General features: G+C 46.8%; 1 protein-coding gene and 1 pseudogene across 11 annotated transcripts in view; one reads left to right on the forward strand and one right to left on the reverse strand.

The window, feature by feature from the left end:
- Positions 1–444: 444 nt before the first annotated feature.
- On the reverse strand, positions 445–23,993 carry LOC124085355 (large ribosomal subunit protein eL8-like; annotated as a pseudogene).
- The window catches only part of Rassf2 (Ras association domain family member 2), a 45,773-nt gene continuing 25,209 nt past the window's right edge, over positions 5,243–25,806 (forward strand). For 3 of the 11 annotated variants that reach the window (XM_046433298.2, XM_058575395.1, XM_058575389.1), the window contains exons 1-2: positions 5,938–6,028; positions 7,180–7,254. The gene's annotated coding sequence lies outside the window, so the exon portion shown is untranslated. Of the gene's footprint in view, positions 5,319–5,937; positions 6,029–6,066; positions 6,333–6,581; positions 7,255–17,031; positions 17,806–25,806 lie in introns of those variants that run through there. The other 8 variants (XM_058575394.1, XM_046433299.2, XM_058575392.1 and 5 more) reach the window with 7 other exon arrangements.

Genomic DNA, 25,806 nt, shown 5'->3' on the forward strand with positions numbered 1-25,806 from the left:
AGGAGAAGGAAAATACTTGGGAAAATATGTGGAGAAAGAAAAGGCATGAATCAGCACGTCTGTAGTCCCAGAGGCTTGGGAGGCTGAGGCAGGAGGATCACGAGTTTAAAGCCAGCCTCAGCAACTTAGTGAGGCCCTAGGCGACTCAGTGAGACCCTGTCTCTAAATAAAATACAAAAAAGGGCTCAGTGGTTGAGTGCCCCTGAATTCAATCCTTGGTATCCCCATGTCCCCCCAAAAGGTGTGAATCAGAGAACCCCCCCCATCTAGGATCACTTAGGGATGCTCAGGCCAGAGGCAGGTGGAGAGGAGCCCTCAAGCCTGGCTACAAACCTGGGTATAAGCACCAACAAGGGAGAGATGAACAGGCCATATGAGCTGCCTGCCCCTCACCTTCTGAGAACATGGACCCATACCACATCCTGGTCCCCACTTCCTTCCTGGCTACTGCTGATGGCACCAGAGGTCAAGTGAGTTGATGACAGCTGCTTCAACAATGTAGACGTTGTAGTGCATGTCGAGGAAGGCCGCCATCTGGGCATAACTTGGAGCAGGAAAGAGAAGGTAATACAAGAATCAGGGAGGGACAAGGAAAAAGAAGGGGAGAGAAGACTCTCCAGGTTGCAGTCATGACCCATCTTGGACCTGGCTCACTTCCTTCCTGTGGGCCCTGCCAGAGAACCTTAGTTCTTTAAAATGAATCTTCTTTACTTAAGCTGGTTCAAATGGCTTCTGTTTCTTGCAACCAAATGCTATGGTGACTTGATTTCTCTTAAGTTCCAATCTTTGAACCCACCAAATATATTTCCGGACAAGATGCTACCTAATACTGTTTGGACCCTCAATATTTGTTATGATGGTATGTATGGATTCACACCAAGAAACTGATATTTCCTTCCAAAAATGGAAAAGGATCTTTGGTGGAATGTAACCCTGGGGTAAAGGAAACTTGAATAGATTCCTAGGAAAACTCTATGAAGTATTCCATCTAATTTGAAACAGTTCAGTTACCAGACTATTCATAAGCAATTTGTTTAGCAGGATGGCTTCTGAGAGAGAGAGAGAAAGAGTTTGGCCTTGAGGCTCACTAGCAAATACTTTTTGTGAAAAGAGACATATTTGGTGGCAAGGAGTAAGTCTAGATCATGTGCTTTGGATTCTTTGCTTTCCTTTTTCCTTCTTATCACCCTTTGTTTGTGTTTTCACTGCAGGAGGGAAAATCTGGTAAGTTTCTGTCTGGGGCTTTACAAAAGCTTTAAGTATACCCTTGCCATCTCCAAGGATGGATCCAGACACTGTCCCATATAAATATTTTAGATACCATGGAAATTTCTTCATGGTAGATAAAGTGGACTCTTTTAATTAAGATAGTTCTTTCCCATGAAAGAAAAACTTGTAGAGGTTACTGACAAACATCTTTGTTACTCACATTTCCCTGGGTCTCTCCAGCTTGAGAAAATAAAGTGGAGTCATATTAACAGCTATAAATCTAAATGTCACCATCTCATTCACACTTAAGCCATTTGAAAACACCTCTCTGCTGCTTTGGATGGTTTAGGGGCACAGGCAGGCAGGACAGGGGAGTTCCCAGAGGTACCTCATAAGCTCATGAACAAATCCAGGCCTCCAGGCTTGTGTCCACTAGATACCCCAGTCACATCAGCCATGACCACAGGACCTGTTAAGTTCTTTAGCAGTTAGCAATTGCTATAAAACAAGCCGCCCCAAATTCTAGTAGCTTACAATGGCAACCTATTTACTTGTGCTTTTATTGGGTATTTGGACTGAACCAAGATGGGCTCTCTCAGCCGTCTGTGGTCAGTTCTGGGTTAGTGTCTTACTCCATTTTCTGTTTGCTATAACAGAATACCTGATAGTAATTTGTAAAGAGAGAGAGAGAGAGAGAGAGAGAGAGAGAGAGAGAGAGAGAGAGAGAGAAAAGAGGTTTCTTTTGCCTAATGATTCTGGATGCTGCGAAGTCTGAGATTGATTGGCCACATCTGGTGAGGACCATGTGCTGCTTCAACTTATGGTAAAAAATGGTAGGGCAAGCAGGTGCATTCAAAAGAGACAAAGAGACAGAACACAAGGGATAAACTTGTTTTATAACGAGCCACTCTCAAGGTAACTAATTAGGTCGTTTGAGAGAAAGAACTAAGTCATCAGAGAAAGGCCTGAATCCATTCATGAGGGCTCAGCTCCCATGACCTGACCACCTCCACACAGTACGGCCACATGGAGGAATTAAGCTTCCAAAGAATGAACTTTTCGGGGATACAATCAAATCCAGGCAGCTGGAGAGGGAATTACTGATTTTGGTTGGACTCCCTCACACCTAGGGTTTTGGCTGGAACAACTCAGCTGACTTGGCCCTGGACTGTGTGGTCTCCCATCTTCTAGTGGGCTAGCCCAAGCTTTGTGAACATGGTAGAGACAAAGTTCCAATAGAGAGAGTAGAAGACTATAGGGCTTCTTGCTTGATGCCCAGGCTTTGGAAAGGCACAATACAGTATCTGCTATATTCTATTGGCAGGTCACAGTGTCAACCCAGATTCCAGGTGGAGAAACTGGAGGAACTGCAAAGTCTCATGGCAAAGAGTATGAAGGCTGGGAGGGGAGTCATTGTGACCATTTGGGCAATCATTCTACCCCTTTCTGGGTATTCTTGTTGACCTACCATGCCCTTGAAACAGAGAAGCTGAATGGTGGCATGTTGGTCCCTTAAGTGTTTCTCACAGGGCCATCCAAAGCATGATTGCTTGAGCCTCTCAGTATCCCCGAGGAGCACAAAACAGTCCTTTGTAACTCAAAGCCCCATTCGGTCTTCCCAGGAGTCCCCTTCTATGGGTCCAGTTTGGGGCCACTTCAACTCTCTTTCATGGCTCTACTGGGCCAAACTTGTTTTCTACTTCCCCTAGAGTGAGGTGACCTTCCAGAAAGGGATAAAGATGATGACGATGATGATGATTTTAAAGAGAGAGAGAATTTTTAATATTTATTTTTCAGTTTTTGGTGGATACAACATCTTTATTTTATTTTTATGTGGTGCTGGCTGAGGAGTAAACCCAGTGCCCCACACATGCCAGGTGAGCGCGCTACTGCTTGAGCCACATCCCCAGCCCCATATTAATATTATTATTATTATTATTATTTTTAACCCTCCGAAGCAAACAAATCTCCAGCCAGCCCACCCTGCTGTGTGCCTGGCATATCCAGGTATGGTGGGGTCCCAGGAACAGATTTGCTTAGACTTCCTTATTTCTCTATGACTGACTGGATCTTCTTTTGTAGATGTGTCAGTGAATTCTTGCTCTCTGGGCCTGTGCTGTCCCTGTGGAAGCCACCTGTCACATGTGGCTATTGAGTACTTGGAATATGGCCAGTGCCCCTGAGAACTGACTTCTAAGCTTATTTATTCATATCTAAAATTAAAATTTATACACTGATACTCAATTCAATTGCTGGGAACCATTTAAGTATGTTTGGGACAACTTGGTTATATGAATCTACAACTATAACTACAATTTGAATATTTTTTAATGAAAATTTAAATCTGAATTGAGGTGTGGAGAAGTATAAATATATACTTGATTTCTGCTCAAGTATGAAAACAGAATGTAAAATATCTCATGAATAATTCCTGTACATAGATTACATGTTGAAACAATACTTTGGATAAACTGGGTTAAATAAAAATATTATTAAAATTAATTTCACCTGTATTTTTTTTTTTTACCATTTTAAATGTGATTACTAGAAAGTTTAAAATCAAGCTGGATGCAGTGGCATCCCAGCAGCCCAGGAGCAGGATTGAGAGTTCAAAGTCAGCCTCAGCAATTTAGCGATGCCCAAACAACTCAGTGAGACCGTCTCTCTAAATAAAATACAAAATAGAGCTGGGGATGTGGTTCAGTGGTTAAGTGCCCCTGAGTTCGATCTCTACTACAAAAAAAAATAATAATAAAGTTTAAAATCACATCTGTGGCTCTAGTGTGTCTTTCATTGTTTTTTTTTTTTTTTTTGCGTTTTTGGAGATCAAACCCAGCACTTCATGCATGTTAGGTAAATGCTCTATCACGGAGCTACACCCCCAGCACTTGTCTTTATTTTTATTGAAGAACTCCTTCTGGAAGGCTTACCTGCTGCTTCTCTATACCATGAGCCTTTCTGTCCAGTTCTTGAGGGTGGAAACCTATAAGAAAACATGGTTGTTTTTTTTTTTTTTTCTAGTACTGGGAATGGAAGCCAGAGCATCGCACATGCTAGGTAAGTGTTTTTCTACTAAGCCACATCCCCAGCCCTCAAGGGTGGACTTTAATGCAATATTAATGCAATATTTTCAAAATATCTTTATCCCAGATGTATTGTCCCTATCTTTTCTTGAAGGAAGAGAGACTTTTCCTTTTTCTCTTGTGGCTTCTAAGGGAAACTGATGAATAGTGTCTTGAATCAATCAATCAATCAATGTATTTATCATGATGGAGAATATAATTATAGAGAGAAATGGGTTTGGTTTTAAACAAATTCTAGAGTCAGTGTTCTTGATGGGACATGGGACAAGGGAGCCTACACGTGGCTCAGGGGATGGGTCATAGGATGGTCACCTGATTCAAGGTAAGCCTGTGAGCTACTTTCCTGAGAGACTAAGGGATTCTAGCAGCATGTGGCTGCTTTCTTGAGTGGCCCTGCACCAAGCCCTAGTTATAGAAGTCATGACTACTTTTGGTCATGTGTCTGCAGAGCAGGGAAGATCATTCTAGAAAAGAAGAAAGAACCCCTTGGAGAAGGTTTATCCTGGGTTACTGGAAGCCTTCCAGCTCTGGATCTCCTCTTACTGAGCTCTCCCAACAGTTTCTGACCTGAGAAACTCCCATGTCCTCAGAATACATTCCCTGAGAGTCCTCCTGTTACTTACAAAAGAAAGAAGCTTAACAGAATAGTGGCTTCAAAGGGGGAAAATTAATGGGAAAGGTTTATGTTTTCTAGCTCAAGGAGAAAAAAAAGCATATTTATTTATTTATTTTCAATAGAAAAAGCTGATCAGTGGCCTCCTTGTTCAGGGTAGCTGACAGTTCTCAGTAAGGCCCTGCAACTGCATTTTGGGTTCAACAGACTTTTGTAGCTGGCCTGGGAAGCAGATCACCATTTATAACATTGTTTCTAAGGGAGACACATTCCAAGATCCAAACAATGAATTCAATAAGGAATGTTTGGCTTCCAAGCAGGATGAGCTGATCGGGCTGTAAATTGGGGAACTGGCCACCATTAATCGTTATGCTTCCCTTCCCCTTTGGCTGGGACCTTTCTGCAGGGTGGAGGTATGTATGCGGGGTGGGGTGGGGGGAGAAATCTGAAAGGAGGGTAGAGAACCCGTAGCTGGGGTGTTTGAGGACCTCCTGGACACTGGAAGTGCCCAGGAGGTCCAGGGATGGAGAAGAGGGGGAGGTGAAAGATGGACAAAGAAACTTGTCCTCCTTCACATTGCTGTCACGTCTGCCAGCCCGCCAAGTCGACAGGGCGTGTTTAGCCTCTGCCCAACTCCAACCCTTTGGGGGAATAAGCTGGGATGATGTTGATAAAAACCAAACCAAGTAAAACGGCACATCTCCTGCGTGGGGAATCCGGTCGTTCTAGGTGGGCTCGGTAGAGCAGTGTGACTACTCCCTGGGAGTGGCTGTCACCGCGCCAGGAGAGCCGAGGAGCCGGAGCCAAGTCTCCATCCCACTTGGAGACGGCAGCGGCGATGGGGTGAGAGTAGCTAGCTCATCTTCCCACCCCCGCACGCTTACCCCCTTCTCACCTCCCCCAGCCCGGAAGAAGCCCTGGCAGCCCGAGCCCCGACTTGGCGGGCGGGGAAGGGGACGAGCAGTCACAGCATTGTCTAAGAGGGAGGGGAGAAGCTCCGCCCTCTGGAGGGGAGAGAGGGGAAGGGAGGGCGGGAGAGGAGGGAAGGAAGAAAGGCGAGCGAAGAGGGTGGGGGAGTGATGGAGAGCGAGAGAAAGAGGAGGAGAGAGGACGGTCAGACCCGGTAGGGCTGATAAAGGCAGAGGGACGGGATGGAGGGCGAGGAGGGGCGGAGGGGAGCAAGGAGGGCGGGGCGGCCGACCCCCCATAGCGCTGCCACCTCCGCCGCCGCCCGGCCCGACTGAGCTGGGCCGCCGGTCGCTGGCAGAGGCGCGGCTGGAGCATCCCCGCCCCCGGCAGCGGCGCCCCCACTTTGCAACTCTTCGGTCCCAGCGGCACGCGCGGGATGAAGCTGGCCCGGGACGCAGGCAAGGCACCTGGCACCGGGCGCTGCGAGCTAGGCACGGGCCCCCGACGCTGGGCGCAAGGTGCGGGGCACCGGGCGGTCCCCTTCCCGCGTCGCCCCACCTCGCTCAAAGTTTTTCCTCCGTGGCCCCTGTCCCGTCCGGGTCAGCCCCTCAGTCTTCTCCTGCCCCGGTCTCCTTCCTTCTCCCCCAGCCACCGGGGTAGCCCAGGCATGAGAACTGCCCCGAGGGCCTGGTAGGCGCCCAGCCCCAGCCCACCCGCCTTCCGCCCCCAAAAAGTTGTGGCTTTGAGTTCCTCCTCTTTAACCCTTGGGGGGGTCCATCCTTCTCTCCGCCAAGGGTGGTGGCAGGAAAGTGCCCCCAATCCAGACTCAGGGTCTCTGGGACTCCCTGGTGAAGTTGAGCCGGGTAGCAGGTGCAGAGCTGGGCAGGCCCAGCAGCCCTGGGGAGTGTCCGACCCCAATCCTCCCTTTCCTTCCTGGAAGCTGGACAAGTTCCCCAAAGGCTAATCCCGGTTGCCAGCGCAGGGACTCGGCGCGCACATGGCTCTCTCTACCTTCCGAACTGCTGCTGGGAGCTCAGAGGCCTGTGGTCCTCGGTGTACTTCCTCTTTGAGGTCTCCCGGCCGCCTGGGTAGCTAGTGCCTGAGGTCACTGGGGACCCAGCTTTGAGTCCTTTCTGAGCAGGTGCTTTGGGCGGCCTAGGCAACTTCTGCATTTCATAGTGCACTCAGCCCTAAGCCAGAGAGCCCTGGGGACAGCGGAGAGTGGAGGTGGCCTGAAAGGGAGACCAAAAGTTCTGTTTTTCTGGATGATGTGTGGCCACTGCACTGTCCATTAGCACCTCTGCACCTCCATAACTAAGAAGCTGAGAGCCAGGCTTCTTAGGGCTGCATACACTTTATTCTCAGGTGTCTGGAACCCAGGGGCCTAGAACGCATTCCTCCGGAGAGCAGAGTCCTAGTCTGCAGCCGGCCAGGGTTATAGTAAGTACCTTCCATGTGATGAATGAATGTGTGAAGGAATGGAGCCACAAATAGCGATTTGTTTTATTCCTGCCAGTTAATTCTGACACAATTGGAGGAAAGAATTGGTAACCACAATTCTATTTAAACAAATGGGAGTCCAAGTTCTTCTATCAGGAACCTGTGGATGGGGATCTGAGATTGATCCATCTTACTTTTCAACCCACATTTACTTACTGGGTACTCTATCTTCAGGTTGTCTGAGGGTTAAAGAAACCTCTCAAGGCAAACATATATTGGGTTTAAGAACAGTTTTGTGCTGTTGTTGTTTGTTTTTGTTTTGTTTTTAACTTGTATCCTGGGAACTGAGGTCTTGTCCTCTTAAGTGGTGCCTGTTTGGGATCAGAGAGCCTCCCTGGCCTTAGGGCCATGAATGTGGGCTCTATTTTCTCCTTTGGACAGGGCAGGCTGACATCTGGAATCTCCCTCTGAAGAGGGAGGGCATGGAAGAGGGCATGCAATGGTGTCTGAACTTGCAGAGGTGGGGTTTTGGACAGAGGGGTAGTTTTTGCCCTGGGAGAAGATGGAGGCAGAGCATGTAGCCTGCCTGGGTACCTGGGGGTGTGGACTGGTATGGTTTGGGATCTCCTGTGCTGGGGAGCCTGGAAGGCAGGACCACTCCTTTTTTAACAAATGGGACAACAAAGTGATGTATTGGGGAGATACAGGATAAAACTTGGGGTATAGCCTAGACCTATCCCAAGCACTTCAGTACTCTCTAAGCTGTTGAAATCCCATTAGAATGATGAGGGGCAATTTCAAGGATCCAGGCTGAGAGGAGGTCAGAGGTTCTGAAGTCCCCCCACTGAAGCTTCCTTCCCAGGGAAGGTAGGGGCGCACTCTGTGCAGCTGGCCAGGTGAGCTAGAGCATGTGCTGTCCCTGTGAGGGTGTCTGTCCAGCCAGCATCATTCCTACCTTCCTGAGGCTTCCTCTGCTCCTGGGGCTCTACAGTCCATCTCTCTGCATCTCTGGGTGACTTCTCTTAGGAGGTTCAGGTCTTTTTCCCAGTTTGTATGACACTGCAGCCAGCGTCGGGTATGGTAGATGATTATTTTCAATCTCTTACCTCTTTTCCTCATTCTCAGATGCCCTGGGCCATCTGGTACATGTCCTACTGGTTTAGCTTTTATTTCTTGATCTATTTCCTGGTGTCACAGAGACAGGCTTCTTGTCTGCAATTCTGTGTGTGAGCCGCTTAGGAATGGCTGAGAAAGTTGGCTGGAGAGGTGCCCAAAGCTGAGCGTCTTGGCACCTCTGCTGACTCAAAGAGCTGGACTGTGAGGCTTGCCAGAAAGGGACCTGTCATCAAAGTACAAAAGAACCTGGGCCAGATTATAGCTCTCAGGCTTTGTTGGGATACTTGGCAGGAAATGTCTTCACTGCCTGGAGGTTGGGGGTGTGGAGGCAGGGACAGGTTACCTGGAGAGAGTCCCTAAAGAGAGGCTGGGAGGTAGACTGAGGATACAAAGAACAATTCCAGGGCTTGATCCAACCTCCTTTCTCCCCCCAGTGAAAAACTGGGCAGATCTCAGCAGTGTGCTTGAAATGGAACAAGATGTCCAGTCTCTGTCTTCAAGTCATGGATGCAAAGAGCTGCTTCAGCTGAGTTTATAAAGCTAGAGAAGCAGTTCCTCCTACCACCTCCCATCCCTCCTATCACTTTTTACAATATTGTCCATTTATTTATGCCAGTGAGACACTATCTGTTTAAACACCTCCCTTCCTTCCAGAAGAATTTTTTTTTTAAAGTCCTTAAGTTGGGGTAAACTCCCACAGACCTGTGATTGTTGGTTTCATTTATTTTGCCTGCTTGTGGGTTCCCATGGAGGATGTGGCCTTGGGACAGTGGGGGTTAGTGGATGGGGCAGGAGGCGTAATAAACAAGGACATCCTTAGACTCAACTGGCTGAGCCGCCAGTGGGTCATTTTCCATCATCCCTGGGATGGCAGACTCTGAGGCCTGTAATCAGTCATTTGGGATGATAGTTTGAGGCTCTGGAACTTCTGCCCAAGGCATCTGTGGCTGAATCAGAGGGAAATCTCTCACAGAAGAAGGAGACCTGGAAGGGCATTTGGCTAATTCCAGTGAGAAGGCAATGACTTACAAGCACATTTTTCCCCCCTCTTCTGTTGATGAAAATTGATAAAAAGATAACTTGTGTTTTCTTTGGATATACCAACCCAAAATAATTTGGTTAAGTAGGTTAATTTCATCAACGTGGTGTTTTACATGGAGCCGGCACTCAGTTATGTTTGGTAACTGCTCATTTCTATAAGTGCGAATGAAAATTGAATTTGGAACTTGACTTGCATTCTAACATTTTCTAGCTGCAAGATCTGGGGTAATATAATAGATACTGTCAGTGTCCTGCTTATGTTCCCTAGGCCTCAACCAGTGGCTGAGGGGAGAAGGTGTATAAACACTCCAGCTCCCTCACCTCCTGGGATTACTTTGGGACATGGTCTATGCTATCTCTAAAGTTTCCTAGAAGGACTGAATTGCTTTTAGTGGTAACTTGTTCCCTTCATTGGCTATCTTCCCCTTCCTGGCTCACTTCTCTACCCACTTTGCACTTGCACTTGAATCTTTGTATCAGTTTCTACTTCTGGGGAAACCAACTTAAGATGGGCAATAGTCTGTAGTTAAAAACTCATTTATATAAGTCTCAGTTCCCTCCATTGTAAGATGGAAATTATAGTAACTGTATCACAGTGATATTATAAAAATCAAATGAACTATCATATGTGGTTAGGCAGGGACTGGGCACAGAGCAAGCATTCAGGAAAATATTTGCTGGTTCATTGATTAATAAGAAATGGGCTATGATGGATTTGAGAGCGTATAGCATGGTGCAACATGGAAAGTTATAATGCTTTGAAGATAGCAAACTGAGGTCACCTGCTCAGTGTTTTCATAGCTAGATTGTAACAGTAAATGTTTAACACCTGGCTCTCAAAAGGGTCAGGTAGAGGAAGCCTGCTTTATTCTGTTTGCCAATTTCTACGGTGTAAATATTCCCACCATGAACTGGGTGTGGTGGTGCATTCCTGTAATTCCAATGATTTGAGGCTGAGGCAGGAGGATTGCAAATTGGAAGCTAGCCTCAGCAATTTATCAAGACCCTAACCAACCTAGTGAGATCTGGTCCCAAGATAAAAAAGAAAAGAGGTCTGGGGATGTAGCTCAGTGATTAAATGCCTCTAGTTTCAATCCCTAGTAAAAAAAAAAAAAAGAAAAAAGAAAGAAATAAGCTACCAACATGGCATGACCATCCCAGTGATCTAATTTCCAATTTTAAACACAGAAAATAGGAGATTTAGCAGGGCATGGTGGTGCACACCGGTAATCCCATGGCTCAGGAGGCTGAGGCAGGAGGATTGGGAGATCAAAGCCAGCCTCAGCAACTTAGCGAGGCCCTAAGCAACTCAGTGAGACCTTGTCTCCAAATAAAATACAAAAAAAAAAAAAGGCTGGGAGACTGGGGTTGTGGCTCAGTGGTAGAGTGCCTGCCTTGCATGTGTGAGGCATTGGGTTCAATCCTCAGCACCACTTAAATAAATAAAATAAAGATGTTGTGTCCATCTACAACTATTTTTTTTTTAAGTTTTTAAAAAATTGGGGGGCTGGAGATTTGGCTCAGTAATTAAGTGCTTCTGAGTTCAATCCCTGGTACCACAGGGGGGGAAAAAAAAAGAATTGTACTAGTTGTCTGGGTGTGGTGGTACATGCCTGGAAGAGCCATTCAGGAGGCTGAGGCAGGAGGATCACAAGTTCAGGGTCAGCTTGGGCAATTTAGGGAGACAGTCTCTCAAAATAAAATAAAAAGGGCTGGGGATGTAGCTCAGTGGTAAAACTCCTGTCTGGCACGCATGAGGTCCCTGGGTTTCATGCTAGTACTTCAGGAAAAAAACAAAATGAAAGAGTTGTACTAAATATCTGATATTTGGACTATAATTAAGCCCTGCTCTGAATTAGTTGAACCACTGTATGAGCCAGTTCTGGGGTTCATTTAGTGATTATTGAGATATTGATCCCGAGTCTTTCTGGGCCTTAGTTTTCCATCTCCAAGGAAAACGACGGATGATTCACACATCCTTTCTAGCCCTTTATCTCTTTAGAAAGCTCATTGGATTGTCCTTCTGTCCATAAGAACAATATTTCCACAACAAAAATTCTTTTCTTTCTTTCTTTTTTTTTCTTTCTTCCTATACAGGGGATAGAATCCAGAGACATTCTACCACTGTGCTATGTCCCTAGCCCACTTTCTTTTTTATTTTGAGATAGAATCTAAGTTGCTGAGGCTGGTCTTCACCTTGCAATCCTCCTACCTCAGCCTCCCAAGTTGCTGGGATTACAAGTGTGGGCCACTGAGCCCAACTCAAAAAAATTTCATTTGTTTATGTTTTTGGTGTCCACCATTGATTGGGGACCCAGCACCAGGCAAACTTAGATTTTTTCCTGTCGAACAAGTAATTCAGTAGTTATTAACTATGTAATTCTGTGTAATTCTGCTTTCTTTGTATACCAGTTTTATTTTATGGCATGGGAAGTAAGTATATGTCTCCAGAGAAGGCTGAGGAGGGGGGTTAGGAAGGAGCTGGTTTCCTTTGGAAAGGACAGCCCCTAACTTTCTGAAGCATTGTATAATTTCATGAAATCCAAGAAAAGTTCATGGGGAGAGAGAAACTTTTATAAGACAGAATTCAACATCTCTGATACGGTTTTTCTCTTAATGCTCTGTTGAAAACCCTCTCAAGGGAATCCCTGACTCAGCAATTCCACCAGCAGGAATTCTTATCCGAAGTGTATAATTGGACAAGTGTGTGGGGATGTCCCTTGCAACATTTATTTATTATTTTAATTGTTTTTTTTTAGTTGTAGGTGGACACAATAATTTTTTTTTTAAATTTATTTACTTTTACGTGGTGCTGAGGATTAAATCCAGTGTCTCACACAGGTGAGGCAAGCACTCTGCCACTGAGCCACAACTCCAAGCCCTTGTAGCATATTTATAATAATGATAATAACAACAACGATGATAATAGCAATAAAAAGTGGAGTTTATGGTATATCAATATATTGGGAAACCAGTGTAGTTTCAAAAATAAAGCATATAATTATATATGTATAAATATGGGAAAATAAGACATATTTCCAAGAAGCAGGTCACCAAACATTTCACTATTTTTGGTGTTTTGTAGTGTTTTAAGATGAGGGTCTCATTATGTTGCTCAGGCTGATCTTGAACCCCTGAACTCAAAGGATCATCCTGGGTTTGGTGCATGCCTGTAATCTCAACTACTCAGGAGGTGGAGACAGGAGGATCATAAATTCAAGGTCAGCTTTAGCAATTTACTGAGACTGTAAGCTACTTAGGGAAACTATTTCAAAATCAAAAATAAAAAAGACTGGGGATATGGCTCAGTGGTAAAGCAACCCTGGGTTCAATCCCCAGTGCCAGAAAAAAAAAAAGTCCAATCATCCTGCCTCAGGCTTCCTAGTGCTGGGATTACAGACGTGTGCCACCACGCCTAGTCTTGTTTTATTTTGGTACAATAAATAATCTGTTTACATGTGTGTCTAGAAGGATCCATGGAAGAGTGTTAGCAGTGATTATCTTTTGGTGTTGGACTCTGGGGAGATTTTTTTTTTTTAACTGGGGATTGAATTCAGGGGTGCTTAACCACTGAGCCACATCTCCAGCCCTTTATTTATTTATTTAATTTAGAGACAGGGTCTCGCTGAGTTGCTAAGTTCCTTGCTAAATTGCTGAGGCTGGCTTTGAACTTGCGATCCTCCTGCCTCCACCTCCCAGGCCGCTGGGATTATAGTCATGCGCCACCATGCCTGGCGAATTTGGGGAGATTTTTATTTCCATCTTTTTTTTCACATGTTATCATTATTGTGGAAATATGCATATGCATATATATATCATAAAATTTATCCTTTTTTTCTTTTAAGTATACAATTCAATGGCATTAAGGTATATTCACAATCTTGCGTGACCATCCCCACTATCCATTTCTAGAACTTTCCCATTATCTCAAGCAGAAGCTCTCTGTACCTTTACTCCATCTTCTCCCCAATTTCTGGTAACCTCTGTTCTACTTATTATCTTTATGAATTAGCCTATCCTAGGCACTCCATATACGTAGAATCACACAATATTTTTTCTTTCATGGATATTAATCTTTCTGTTTGTCTATTTTTTAAAAAAAAATTTATTCTTTTATTTATATATGGTGCTCAAAATTGAACCCAGTGCCTCACACATGCTAAGCAAGCACTCTACACAACCCCAGCTCCTGTTTGTTTATATTTTTAAAATAAAATAAAATAAAATGAATTTATTTTACTTGTGTAATAGAAATGGATAAAAACTCTGAAGTAGGTGGCGTGAGGGAGAGAGTGTGAGTTGTCATATTTGGCCTCAGATGGTTCGATTTCAGCCAGGGCCACAGGGCCCGGCTGGTCCTTCCTTCCTTTGATGCCGCAGCACTCCTGCAGTGAGATCCAACCAGGTAGAAGTGAACTGGTTGAGACCTTTCTTAAAGATTGAGGGAGTCTCAAGTTTTCTATTCCAAGCATCTTCTGTGTGTTCTAAACCCTGTGAGTGACCTGGATGTGCCACATACCCATCATGGCAGCCACTAGAATGGCTGTTGAAAGCTTTGTCCATGGTGTAGGCTGAGGTTCAGGGAGGACTTTAGCTGCTGGGATCCAGGAGGCCCCAAGTACTCTGGAGATATGAGCAGTAGTTTCAGATAATTGTGCCCTTTTCCTAAATCTCCATGCAGGATCTTTTTGATCACATGGACATCTGGGGCGGGGATTGTTCTGCTGTGTGTGGACTTTAGGGCAGTGGGGTAGTAGCTGGTGAGCTCTGTCTGCATTTCGGGTTACATCTGAGTTGACAAGCAGCTGTGGGACCCAGGACTGGGAAGCCAGGTCTCATGGCTCTATTCAGGGGTCACGACATGGGTCAAGTGGCTTTTCTCCAGTATGCCTTGTTCTGTGACAAGGGCTTTAAGTTCCTTAAGTGAGCTCCCTGTGGGCCTGCTAGGCCTCCAGCATGTCGGGAGGAGTGTGTGGGTCTACAGGGCTCTCAGGATGTTTCTTTACCTGGCTGTGCTTTTTCGTCCGTCCAGTGGACAACTGTCTTTGGAATTCCAGACAGGGAAGTATAAAGAAGATTCTAGAAAAACAGCCTTTGAGGGCCATGTTGGAGAAGCTCTGTTTTTTAGGAGGCTGATTTTCCTGTAGGCTTTGTTAGCTTTTCACCGGAGGGCAGGCAGAGGAGGGCCTGAATATGATGTTGTGAAAGACTTCCCCTCAACCTCCTGGAAATGTTCTGGAAACCCCCAGATGACCCATCTCTCCTGGCACTAGGATGGCTTCCAGATCTGATGTGTGAGGGTGAATTTCCCCCCACACGCTGTTGGTGTGTTAGTAAGGTTAGAGGAGGGTAGATAAGATGCCCCCACAATGGCTGCCCCTTGGGAGGGCCCAGAGTATATCAGAGCCATCCCTCTCTTCCCTCCTTACTGCTTCTCACATCCAAGGGACCTGCCTGTCTCCGGGGGTGGGGGTAAGGGGCAACCCCGTCAGGTTTTCTGGCCCTGACTCCAGGTAGCAAGTAAAGGAAACCCCAAGATCTCTGCACACGAAGCTCAGAGTCTCAGCCTGTGGCGCCATAAAAGGAAGAAGTGCTGGGGTTCCCTTCAGGAAAGGGATGTGAGGTCAGAGGTGAGTCTCAGATTGGCCTGTGACTTGGAGACGACCCAGTAAACAGGACGTGTGGCCATCACAGAAACCTGTGCTCAGAGGAAACAGGGAACTGGAGCCAGCCCTTCCTTACCTGCCCGGATCAGCCAGCAGGTCTGCAGAGCTGAGAGACCAGCCCTCGGACAGGCAGGTGTGTGGGAGCTCAAGGACACAGACTCATGTCCTGCCTACAGGATGGCCTCCCTGTAGGATGTGACTCCATTTATATCCCTAATTATTGGGCTAGAAGGAAGCTTCATTTGCCTTTATCCAGGTTAGACATTAAAACTGTCCTATCAAATGTCCCTTGGTTTTGAGAATTGCAGGTCAGAATGTTTCTTATTTGCAGATAAAGATGGTAGGGTTTAAGTCTCTGGTTTCTCTGAGTCAGAGTCTAAGTTCTCTGACCTACTTTGTCCTATAGTAAGTCATAAGACCCTCCTTGTCCCAGAGGGATCTTGCCTCATAACCTGGAGTGGGGAATGCCACACGGAGAGGCCAAGAAGAATGCAGGCCTTGCTGGGTTTCCCCTCCCTGTCTCTTGGCATTAGATAATACCTTTTTTTGTCTAATCACATTTCGACACAGTTGTTCATGCATAAATACCCAAAAGGCTTGGGTTCAGAGAGCTCCCAGAGAAGTAAGCATGTGGAGGTTCCTACAGGGTGGCACACCTGGAGAGGTCACAGAAGCTCCGCACCTCTTCACCCAGACCTCGCTCTGTGCATCCTTCATTCCTATCCTCTGCAACAGCTTTTACAATAAACATGTGAACATAGGACATGTTCGCTTGAGTCCTGTGAACCGCATTAGCTAATTAATCAAAACTGAGAAGGGGGTTGTTGGAACCCTAATTTGTAGTTGGTGCATTCAAAACACAGGTAAAGCTGCCTGGGACTAGTGACTGGCATCTGAAATGTGGGAGGTGGTCTAGGGGACTGAGGCCTCAAGCCATGGGATCTGACACTCTCTCCAGGAAGGTAGTCTTTCCTGATGTGGGTTAGAGGACGCTGAGCTGGTGTCTACAGCAGAATTGATTGCTAGTGGGAGAAATCCCCATGCACTTGGGCACTTGGTGTCAGGAGACTTCTGTGTTGACTACAGTGTGAGGGGACTTTGCTTTTCCTGACATTTCTCACACGTCACATATACATACCCTCACTCATGAACATCCCATAAGCATGGACACATGCCACACCCGCACACATTCATACCACACGCACACCCACCCCCCGTCCCCACACACATACACATGTACACATACCCCACCAACACCACACGCCACACCACACACCCCCAAACATGCCACGCACACCGTGCTTACACACCCAAACCTGTAATTCACGTCCACTCACATGTACCACTTTTTCTGTCTAAAAGTTTTACTTCCTTTAGGCCTTTTTTTGGTTCCTGGTTTTCTGATGAGAGGTGAAGGGCCCTTGAGTTTTCTTCTAAACATCCATCCAAAAGGTTAAAAGCTGTGGAAACTGGCGGGACTTCCCTATAAACAGGAGGCTGCTCTTCCTGCCTGGGAGGCCATCGTCTGGGTGTCCCTGGGGCTGCTTTCTGGTCATTCACCTGGCCAGCGCCTGCCTGTTGGTGTGGGGCAGGAGGCAGGCCTTGGGAGCAGGGGTTCCAGCCCTGCTCCCTCAGGTCTTCCACGGGCCCTGTGGGTTGGGGAGCTCAGGCCTGTGTGCGAGGGAGGGTCTGAGCCAGAAAGCCCAGGAGGGGCCCCAGTTGGTGTGGAAGGAGAAGGGACTTTGCAGAGCTACCTGCTTGGGGAGTCCCAGCCTTGTTGCTTGCTGCGTTTCAGTTCCTCATCTCCCTGGTGGCCCAGGCTGAGATGCGTGTCAGGAAGGGCCTATGTTTGGTATTGGCCAATAGCTGAAGCTTTTTCTAGGGGTGAGGGTGGGGTGGAAAAGATTTGTGGGGCCTGTGATGGGGAAGTAGTTCATCTCTAGACAGGGTGCTATGTGACTAGGGTCATGGCTCTGTGAATGCCAGTGCCCAGGCTCCTGGACAGGGATCTGCATACTCTAGGCCTGCAGGGAGGGTCAGGGTCTGCCTTTCCTCTAGCCTGTCTGCAGGGTCAGTCCCTCCCTCCCTCTATTCCCCAGGACTCCCAGCCTGCTGCTGCCTCCCCTGTGCCTGGGTGGGAGTCCCTCAGATCCAGCTCTCAGCAGATACCAGAGAAGGAGCACAGGCTTCAGGCCAGCTGTGTCACCTGGAACAAATTGCCTAACCTCTGGGACCTTCTGTTTCCTCAAAGCAGTGAAAATAAAGCCCTCCCTGTGGGCTTCCTGGATGGACTGAGATAGAGCACAAGCCTTTCCTAGGAGCATTAGCACAGCCAGGAGCTTGTTAGAAACACAGTATCTTGGGGATGTGGCTCAGCGGTAGAGCACTTGCCTGGGCACGCATGAGGCTCTGGATTTGATCGCCAGCAACGCAAAAAAAAGACAGAAAGAAAGAAAGAAATGCATCATCTCCCGACTCCACCCAGAGTCACTGAGTTACTGATTTAGAAACTGCAGGTTGAGGGTGGCAGGCATCTGGGTTTTAGCAAGGCCTCCAGGTTCTGATACCCACTGAGGCAGACCCTCCAGACTACAGCTGGCTCAGTTGATTTGGTGAAATCTCCTTCCCTTCACTCCAAGGGGAGCTGTAGTATGTAGGGGTTCTGCTTTGCCGCGGTGCCATCTTGAGTTTGGACCTCAGCTCTGCTCCTTGCCAGCTGTATCTTTGGGTAAGTTATGTAGCTTCTTCGTGCCTTGATTGCTTTACCTGCAAAATGGGGATAATAAAATTTCTTTTATTGTTTGGTGGTGTTGGGGATCGAACCCAGAGACTCATGTGTGTTAGATAAGTCCTCTACCACCAAGCTACACCCTGAACTCTTCATGGGGTTGTTGTGGGGATTAAATGAATTGAAGTAGATAAATAGAGAGCATGGAGTAAGTTCTGCATGGTAGTTGTCTACTTATTTGCATTTGTTGTCTTATCATAGCCCAAAAGGTTCCCTAGTTGTTCTGTTTCCCATTTGTGGGGAAACCGATATTGAGGACCCCCTACAACTGATCTTCTGCTAGAGCTTTTAGACTGAGTCCTTTCCCCCAGGCTTCCTTCATTCTGTTCCTCCTGAGCAGGGCAAAGTAACTTCCGTAATGCTTAAAATTTGGGGGTTGGGGGAGGAAGTTAAAAGTAAATCTTTGAAAGTGGAGTACATTCTCCCAGGACACTTGACTTCAGTGTCCCTCCAGGCAAGTGTTTGGTGCTGGATCCCTTCCTGAGCAGGGTGGCTGGGAAAGCCACATGGTGGACTGTCAGTAGGTCCCTGGAGATCTGGAGAGGGGGTGGGGAAGGAGGTGTTGGAGTTTGTTTGGGGAAGGGTCTGGGGATGAGCAGATTCCAGGGAGGATGCAGCCTGGCCAGGAAGTGGGCCTTCTGTTGACTGAGGCATACAGGTGGAAAAGGGGCACCTCGTTTCCTTCAGTGTCAACCCGAATTTTGCCCAGGCCCCCGGCAGGCTCAAGTTGGTGAACCTTTGTGTAGACTCTCTTGTCATCTCCAGATCTTGGCAGGAACCCAGCCCACAACTCAAGTCTCCTTCTTCATGTAGCGCAATGGGGCTGGGGTTTCCTGTTTGCCATTGGCACTTCTTCCTGCCCTGCTATCAGGACAGTACAGAGGGCCCCATGTTATCTCCTCTGTCGCTGCTTGGGTATAAAGCAGATATCCTGGGAGACCAAACCAAATAATTTTTAACACCATAGTATGAAGCACTGTGTCAGATAACTCTGTTGTGCAACCCAGGAGATCCAGATTGTCCTTAGAGGCAGGGGCAGGGCTCAGAGAAGAGGTGGGGACAGGCCCCAAAAGGGGAAGCTACAGATCCCCAGTGAGCATTTCCTGTACATCAGGCCTAGAGCCCAGGGCTGACTTCCTGGCTTCTGTGACATGGTGCCCTGGTTTGCAAGAAGGCCTTTTTGCACCAGCTCTGTGCGTGCAGACGCCGCCTTTGGGATACTGTGCAATGTCTCCTTGGAATTCTTAATAACAGGAAGGAGGTGCTAAATACCCAATTCAGGTTGCTTTTAGGAATTTCCATTCCTTCCTTTCTTCAAAGGATATTCTCTCACTGATCAGGTGGTAGCTGGAGGGTCTGCCACCCTGGGAACCGCCCACGGGAAGCCCTCTCCTCCTGGAGTCTGTCTCTCCCTCCTTGCAGGTGTTTTTTCTTAGAGTCGAGCCTGTAAATTGACTTCTGCCCTAATGCCCTCCCCAGGCCCCACTGGGAGCTGAGGTGCAGGTGGGGTGGGGTCTGGCTCCTGCCATACAACCAGGAGGACAGTTTGGGAAACAAAAACAGCTATCAAAGGGGATTCTTCATCCATCTCATTCTGGACTTTCCAGGGGTTGTGCCTTTCTGTTCTGCATTTGCCACCCCCCCCCTTTCTTTTTCCTGGGACTTTCCAGACAACATATAAGAGGAGAGGTGCTTACTCTAACAGCTGGGACAGAAACCACAGGGAGCTAGCCTCTGGGCTCCCTGACTGCAGGGAGTGAGGGCACCGGCATTTGGAGAAACCAAGGGCTAAGAACAGATTTTGTCTTTGGAGAGCGCTCTGGATGCTGTTCCTACCTTCTAGGGCTTCTCGAGGATTTGGCATTTGCTCTCCTCAGAGGAAGCTGAGCCTGTGAATTTCCGAGCCTTGGACAGCCCCTCATTTATTTTTCTGGGAGGCTGGAAACACCTGTGAATGAGGTCTGTGACAAGAAAGAGGGGAGGCTCCTTAGAGTGCCGGTGATAGGGCCTTTACTGGCACAGAACTGGCCCTGGCAGCTGCTTCTTCCCAGCTTGGCAGAGCCAGGCTGCGCTTCCGTACCAAACTCAGGGTGCACTGGATGCTGAGGTACCCACCCAGGTTCCCTTTATCTACAGAGTGTTGTGAGCACCGGCTCCTGCAGGCCTTCACTGTCCACTTTATCCTGAGACTAGCTCTTGCTAGTCTCTTGCAGGGAAATGTTGGAGAGTCACCCCCCATCCATGAGTGTCACTCTTCAGTGTCTGACTGGCACATAAGGTCTGTCCCCCCTGCTTCTAGCTCGACAACCGCACGCTCTTTGCACCCCAGAGCTCCCTTGGGAGCAGGCTGAGTCTGGCCTCCTGCAGACCCATGCATCCCCTCCTCATTGCCAATCCTGCCCGGCTGCCCTCTCTCCCTTACAAGTTTCTCTGAAGATGGGTCCTCCTCCTGCTCCTAGGGATCGCTGAGCAAAGCCGCAGGTTCCCTTCCCTGGGCTGCTACTGACTCCATCCCTTTTCTTGAGTCTTGGCAGGAGAGAGGCACAGGCTGGGAGCTGTGGGCCCAGAGGAAGGAAGGGTCAGGCCCAGGAGGGGAAACACCAGACAGGATTTCTGAATGGAGCTGTAAGAAGGAGCAGTAAAAGGGCTGAGCACCTGTCCCCACACAATGAGGACATTGGGGACAATGGTGACAGTTCAGAGTGGGAGGTAAGTTTGAATCAGGGTCTAGGGAACATGTGAGCTTGCTGGAGTCTGAAGAAGGGACATGAGAACACCCACAGGGCCTGGGAAGCAGGTTCCACGTTAAATGTGTCACATTAATGACCAAGGAACCTTTCCTTTGTAAGGACATTCTCAGGGGTCTTTGGGGAGGTCATGCCCTTGAGTTGTCTTAGAAACAGGCAGGCAATCATGATGGGTCTCCACATGGGGTGAGCTAGATCCCATCAACCAGCTGGATGGCCTCACCCCGGTGGTTAATGGAGCTGAGGAGAATCCAGAATATTCCACCAAAGCAGGAAGCTAGTGCTAGAAGGGAAAACTGACTGGTCGGTGGTCCCAAAAGAAGCCCAACGTGTCTGAGAGGCTCACTGTCAAGTAGGCAAGTCCAGCAATAGTCATATCTAAAGTTTTTGCAGATGTGCTTTGTAATTAGTAGAATATATGTATTTTATTTTCTAAAGTGATTTTTCTAAAAAGAAGTATTGATTCTTTTTTTCTCCCCATTGGTGCTATTGGGGCTTGAACCCAGAGCCTTGTGCCCGCTAGGAAAGCACTCTGCCACTGAGCTATACCGGCCCTTTTTATTTTATTATGGACCTTTATTTTATTTATTTACATGTGGGGCTGAGAATCAAACCCAGTGCTTCCCCATGTTAGGCAAGTGCTCTGCCACTGAGCCACAATCCCAGCCCACGAGTTAGCATCTTTTTTTAAAAAATTATATCTTCTGTATTTTGAGTTTTGAATATAAAGGTTTTCCCACTTGAAGTTTATACTACATTTCCTTCAGCATTTTATTTATTTCTTCCTCTCTCCTTTCACTGTGTGATAAGCTCGGAGGTGTCAATGCTGCTGATGTGGGAAGCACCCCCATTTCTCCTTTCCCTTTCCCTTCTAAAAGACCTGGTGACTGTCGGTCTGCATTCCCAAGGCATTGTGGGAAGTGATGCTAGTAAATGATTCTTACAGGGCATTTTAGAGCACAGGAGGACTCCAAAGGGTCTAGATAATAACTGGGGAGACAGAAGATTTGCAAACAGCTGGCTGTGCGAATCCCTCTCTCCAAGGCCACAGATGTTGGCAGGAACCCTTGGAGGAAGTCTCCAATTGAATCCACATTCCAACCCCATAAACGTCTTCCTCTGACTCTTCCTTATGTGAGGAACAATACTCTGTTTGAGACCTAACTCTAAATTTCCGGCCCTTTGTTAAGGGCTGTGTTTGCCCTAAAGCGTGCATGCATAACTTGAGCTTGGTTTTTGCAGCTGGCTGGGGTAGTCAGGGATTTGGGGTCACGGTTTGAAGGTTTGTGAAGAGAGATGTAGATGTTCCCAAGGCAGACAAAGTAGGGGTGGTGTCCTAGAATCACTTACCTGGAATTTCAGTTTGACAATATGGTAGACTATGGGACCATTTTCCTAGTGCTCCTTTCCTGAGATTTAGAAAAAAAAATGGGGAGAAGTCAGATTAGAAACATGAGGGGCAACCTGAGCCTATACGTTGGATTTATTGTGATGGCCTTGATAAGATCACCCAACAGGTAGAAAATGACTGGGTCTGGGTGAGTTTGTATATTTGGGATCATCAGACTACTTGATTTGAATCAATCTGGTAAGTAAAAAGGTCATGAGGGTCACGATCATGAGGTCTTTTCATAGGTTTATTATTATTTTGAATTTATTTTTCTGTGAATTATGTCCCTTGGGCCATCCCGCCCCCCTTTTTCTCTTCAAAATGACTATAGGACCTTTTTCTTATTGTTTTATTAAAGCCCTTTATATATTAAAGACATTAGCCATTTGTTTCATGTATTGTAAATATTTTCCCCAATTTGACGTTTGCCTTTGTATAGGGTTAAATTTTGTTTTCCAGAAAAAAGTTAATATTTTTACAAGTTAGCATCTTTTTTTTTTTTTAATGGTGTTGGGGATTGAACTCAAGGCCTTGAGCATGCAAGACAAGCACTCTGCCAACTGAGCTATACCCCCAGCCCAGTATCATTTAAAAAAAAATTATTTTTAGTTGTCAGTGGACCTTTATTTTATTTATTTACATTGGTGCTGAGGATCAAACCCAGTGCCTTACACATGCCAGGCAAGTGCTCTGCCACTGAGCCACAACCCCAGCCCTGTGAGTTAGCATCTTTTTTTTTTTTAGTTCATATTGAATATCTTTTAATGTTGTTCTTTTTAAAATTTGTTTTAATTAGTATGAGTTAGCATCTTTTTAAAAAAATTATATCTTCTGTATTTTGAGTTTTGAATATAAAGGTTTTTCCCACTTGAAGTTTATACTACATTTCTTTCAGCATTTTATTTATTTATTTATTTATAGGTACTAAGATTAAAACTCAGGGGCACTTTACCACTGAGCTACATCCCCAGGCCTTTTCTTTTTTTTTTCTTTTTCTTTTTTTTTTCAATTTTGAGACAAGCTCTCACTAAAAGATTAAGGGTATCACTAAGTTGCTGAGGCTGGCCTCTAACTCAGAATCCTCCTGCCTCAGCCTCCTGAATCACTGGGATTATAGGTGTGTGCTACCAGGCCCAGCATCAGCACTTTATTTTTCTGGATGAAGGATGGTTTTTATTATTATGTACAGAAAACACACCAGTGTACATCTATCCCAGCTAGTGTCCAGTTCTTTAGCCTTTGCCTTTTCCATCTTGGCAATGTGAGCCACAGATTCTGGACCCAGGATGTTGCCTCTCCTGTGACATCAGATCTCATCCCGTCTGTCCTTGTAGTTGGTTCTGATAGCTTTCACCAGCTTTTCCAGAGCGCCCTTGTCTTCCAAGTTAATCTGTGTGAAGGCAACAGTGGTGCATGTCTTCCTGTGAGCCCGATGTCCCAGTCTGGCCTTCCCCTGGACGGTGCAGTAGGGGGCTCTCATCTTGTCACACACAGCAGGCAGGAAGACAGCAGCTGGGTGGGATCCACATCACGAGCAACCACCACCAGCTGAGCCCCCTTGTTCTCCACTAAGGTGGTGACAGCATTGACCCTTGCTCCAAAGATGGCTGGTCTCTTAGTGGGGACATCCCCTTTGCCGGCAGCTTTTCTCTCTACCCACGCCAACAGCTTCTGCTGCTTAGTCTCTGGTCTCTCCTCGGGGCAGAAGCAGCTGGGTAGCTGGCCGGCCAAGGCCTGGGTGAACTCATTAGCTGCAGGAGGCACTTTTGGCCGCTTACAGAGTACAGCCCTTTGCTGCTGCATCTGGTTGCAGTGGGGCCATCTTACCAAGTGGGTAGGGTCCCTTTGGGGCTGGGTGTCCTGTCCAATGCTGAAGTTCTCAGGCCTTTTCTTAAACAGGGTTCGCCACCTTCTTGTTTTTCTATCTTAATGACGGCAGGGGCCGGGGTCACCTTCTTCCCTTCGGCCTTCTTTCCTTTTAGCATCTTGGGCAGCTGGAGGAGACAGCTGCATTTTATTGCTTAATGCTTAATTTTTTTACTCATCTGTGATTTCTTTTGGTGGATGGAGTAAGATAGGGCTTTAGCTTCCCTATCTCCCTCTTTCCGGAGTCAGCTAATTCTCTAGTGACTTTTTTTTTGTTGCAGTTAATCTATTTTTTCCCCTATTATTTAGAAATTCTGCTCACATTCTATGTTCTCAGATAAAATTGGGTCTTGGGTCTAATTCTGTATGTTATATTGTTTCATTGATCTGCCTGTTTTTTTTTTTCCTCTAGTACCAAATAGATTTAATAACCATAGAGAAGACTTAAAGTTCTCTCATTGGTATTCTCAGTAGATTTAAGAGGACCTGGAATCAAAAGGGAGTCGTCTTAAGAGCAGGGCAGATTGCTTTCGGATGCAAAACAGAATGACTAAATTATAGGTTATATTGGAGGCAGTGAACAAAGAGAGGTCTGCAGAAAAATCAACCCATGAATTAGAAGATAGGCTGTAGAATTCTGAGGAAAATAAGAGATGGCGATTGTGAGTCCAAATGATATGAGACTTGAAAGACAGCTGCAGGAATAGAAGCATGGATGAAGACAGACTCCGGGGTGCATGGGAAGAAGGGCACTAGGCACCACCCATCTGATTCCCACTCCAGCCAGGCTGTACAATTGGCACCGTCTGAGGTTCCTCAAGACCTTTGTGTGCTTCAAATCGGGCTCCAGTTTCCCTTCCCTGGGCTCCCATCACCAGCTCCTGGCCCTGCTCACCACGGCCTCTATCTCAAGGTACCCTGTTTTCTGGGCTTCCAGAATACGCTATCTTTTGTTCCCACCCCACCAAGGGACTCTTATTTCTTGATTCACACTGACCGACTAGGTATCTCAGAGCCCTGTCTGGAGCCCTTGTCACTCTCTCCCTGGTGACCTCACCTGACCGTGTGCCTGCACACACCACCCATCCTGCATGACTCAGGGGTGCCCGATCCTTCTGCTTGGGCACATCCGTCCTCCCTTTTGCCGGTGCCATCTCATCAAGGACTTCTTCGTTTGGAGGTCACTTCCTTCAGAAAGCTCCCAGCTCCCCACCCAAACTCATATTAGGTGTCCTTGGTGAGCTACCATAGCCCTGCCTTCCTTTGTTAGAAGGGGCTGCTCCCTTTGTCTCCCTCCTACTAGACTGTGCACCCCAAGGGCAGGGTAGGGCCCATTTGCTGTTGAATGCTGTGGAGCCCTCCAGAAGTACAACATTTGGCATGGCTAGGCACATAATAAGTTTTTGCTGAAAGTGAAAATTGACACATGCATATAAAGGGTACCTTTTGGATATGTACTAGTTATGGGTAATTGTCACTTAACATGAAAAAAAGAAAAAACTTTCTCACTTTCCTTTCTCCCTTTTTATGCAGTACATATTCACTCTGGATTTTATGAACAGATTATTTTTCCTGGAAAAAAATTTATTGAGGAGGGGGCGGGGTGGTACTGGGGATTGAACCTAGGGGCACTTAACCACTGAGCTACACTCCCAGCCCCTTTTATTTTTTTATTACGAGACAGGGTCTTGCTGAATTGCTTAGGGCCTTGCTAAGTTGCTGAGGCTGGCCTTACTTGTGATCCTCTTGCCTCAGGTTTCTGAGTTGCTGGGATTACAGGTGTGTGCTACCACACTTGGCCCTTTCTGGAAAAGTTTTTATATATTTAAAATTTAGAGAGAGCAGTTGTGTCTCTAGGGTATGGCTTTTGGGTACACAAGTGGACTTGGAGTTTTCTGAGTGGAACTCAGCTCTCTGTTCCCTCCCTGGACTCTCATT

Source organism: Marmota monax, unplaced genomic scaffold (assembly GCF_021218885.2).
Source record: "Marmota monax isolate L192 unplaced genomic scaffold, Marmota_monax_Labrador192_F-V1.1 WCK01_AAM20220418_F8-fsc00014, whole genome shotgun sequence".
Classification (NCBI taxonomy): domain Eukaryota; kingdom Metazoa; phylum Chordata; class Mammalia; order Rodentia; family Sciuridae; genus Marmota; species Marmota monax.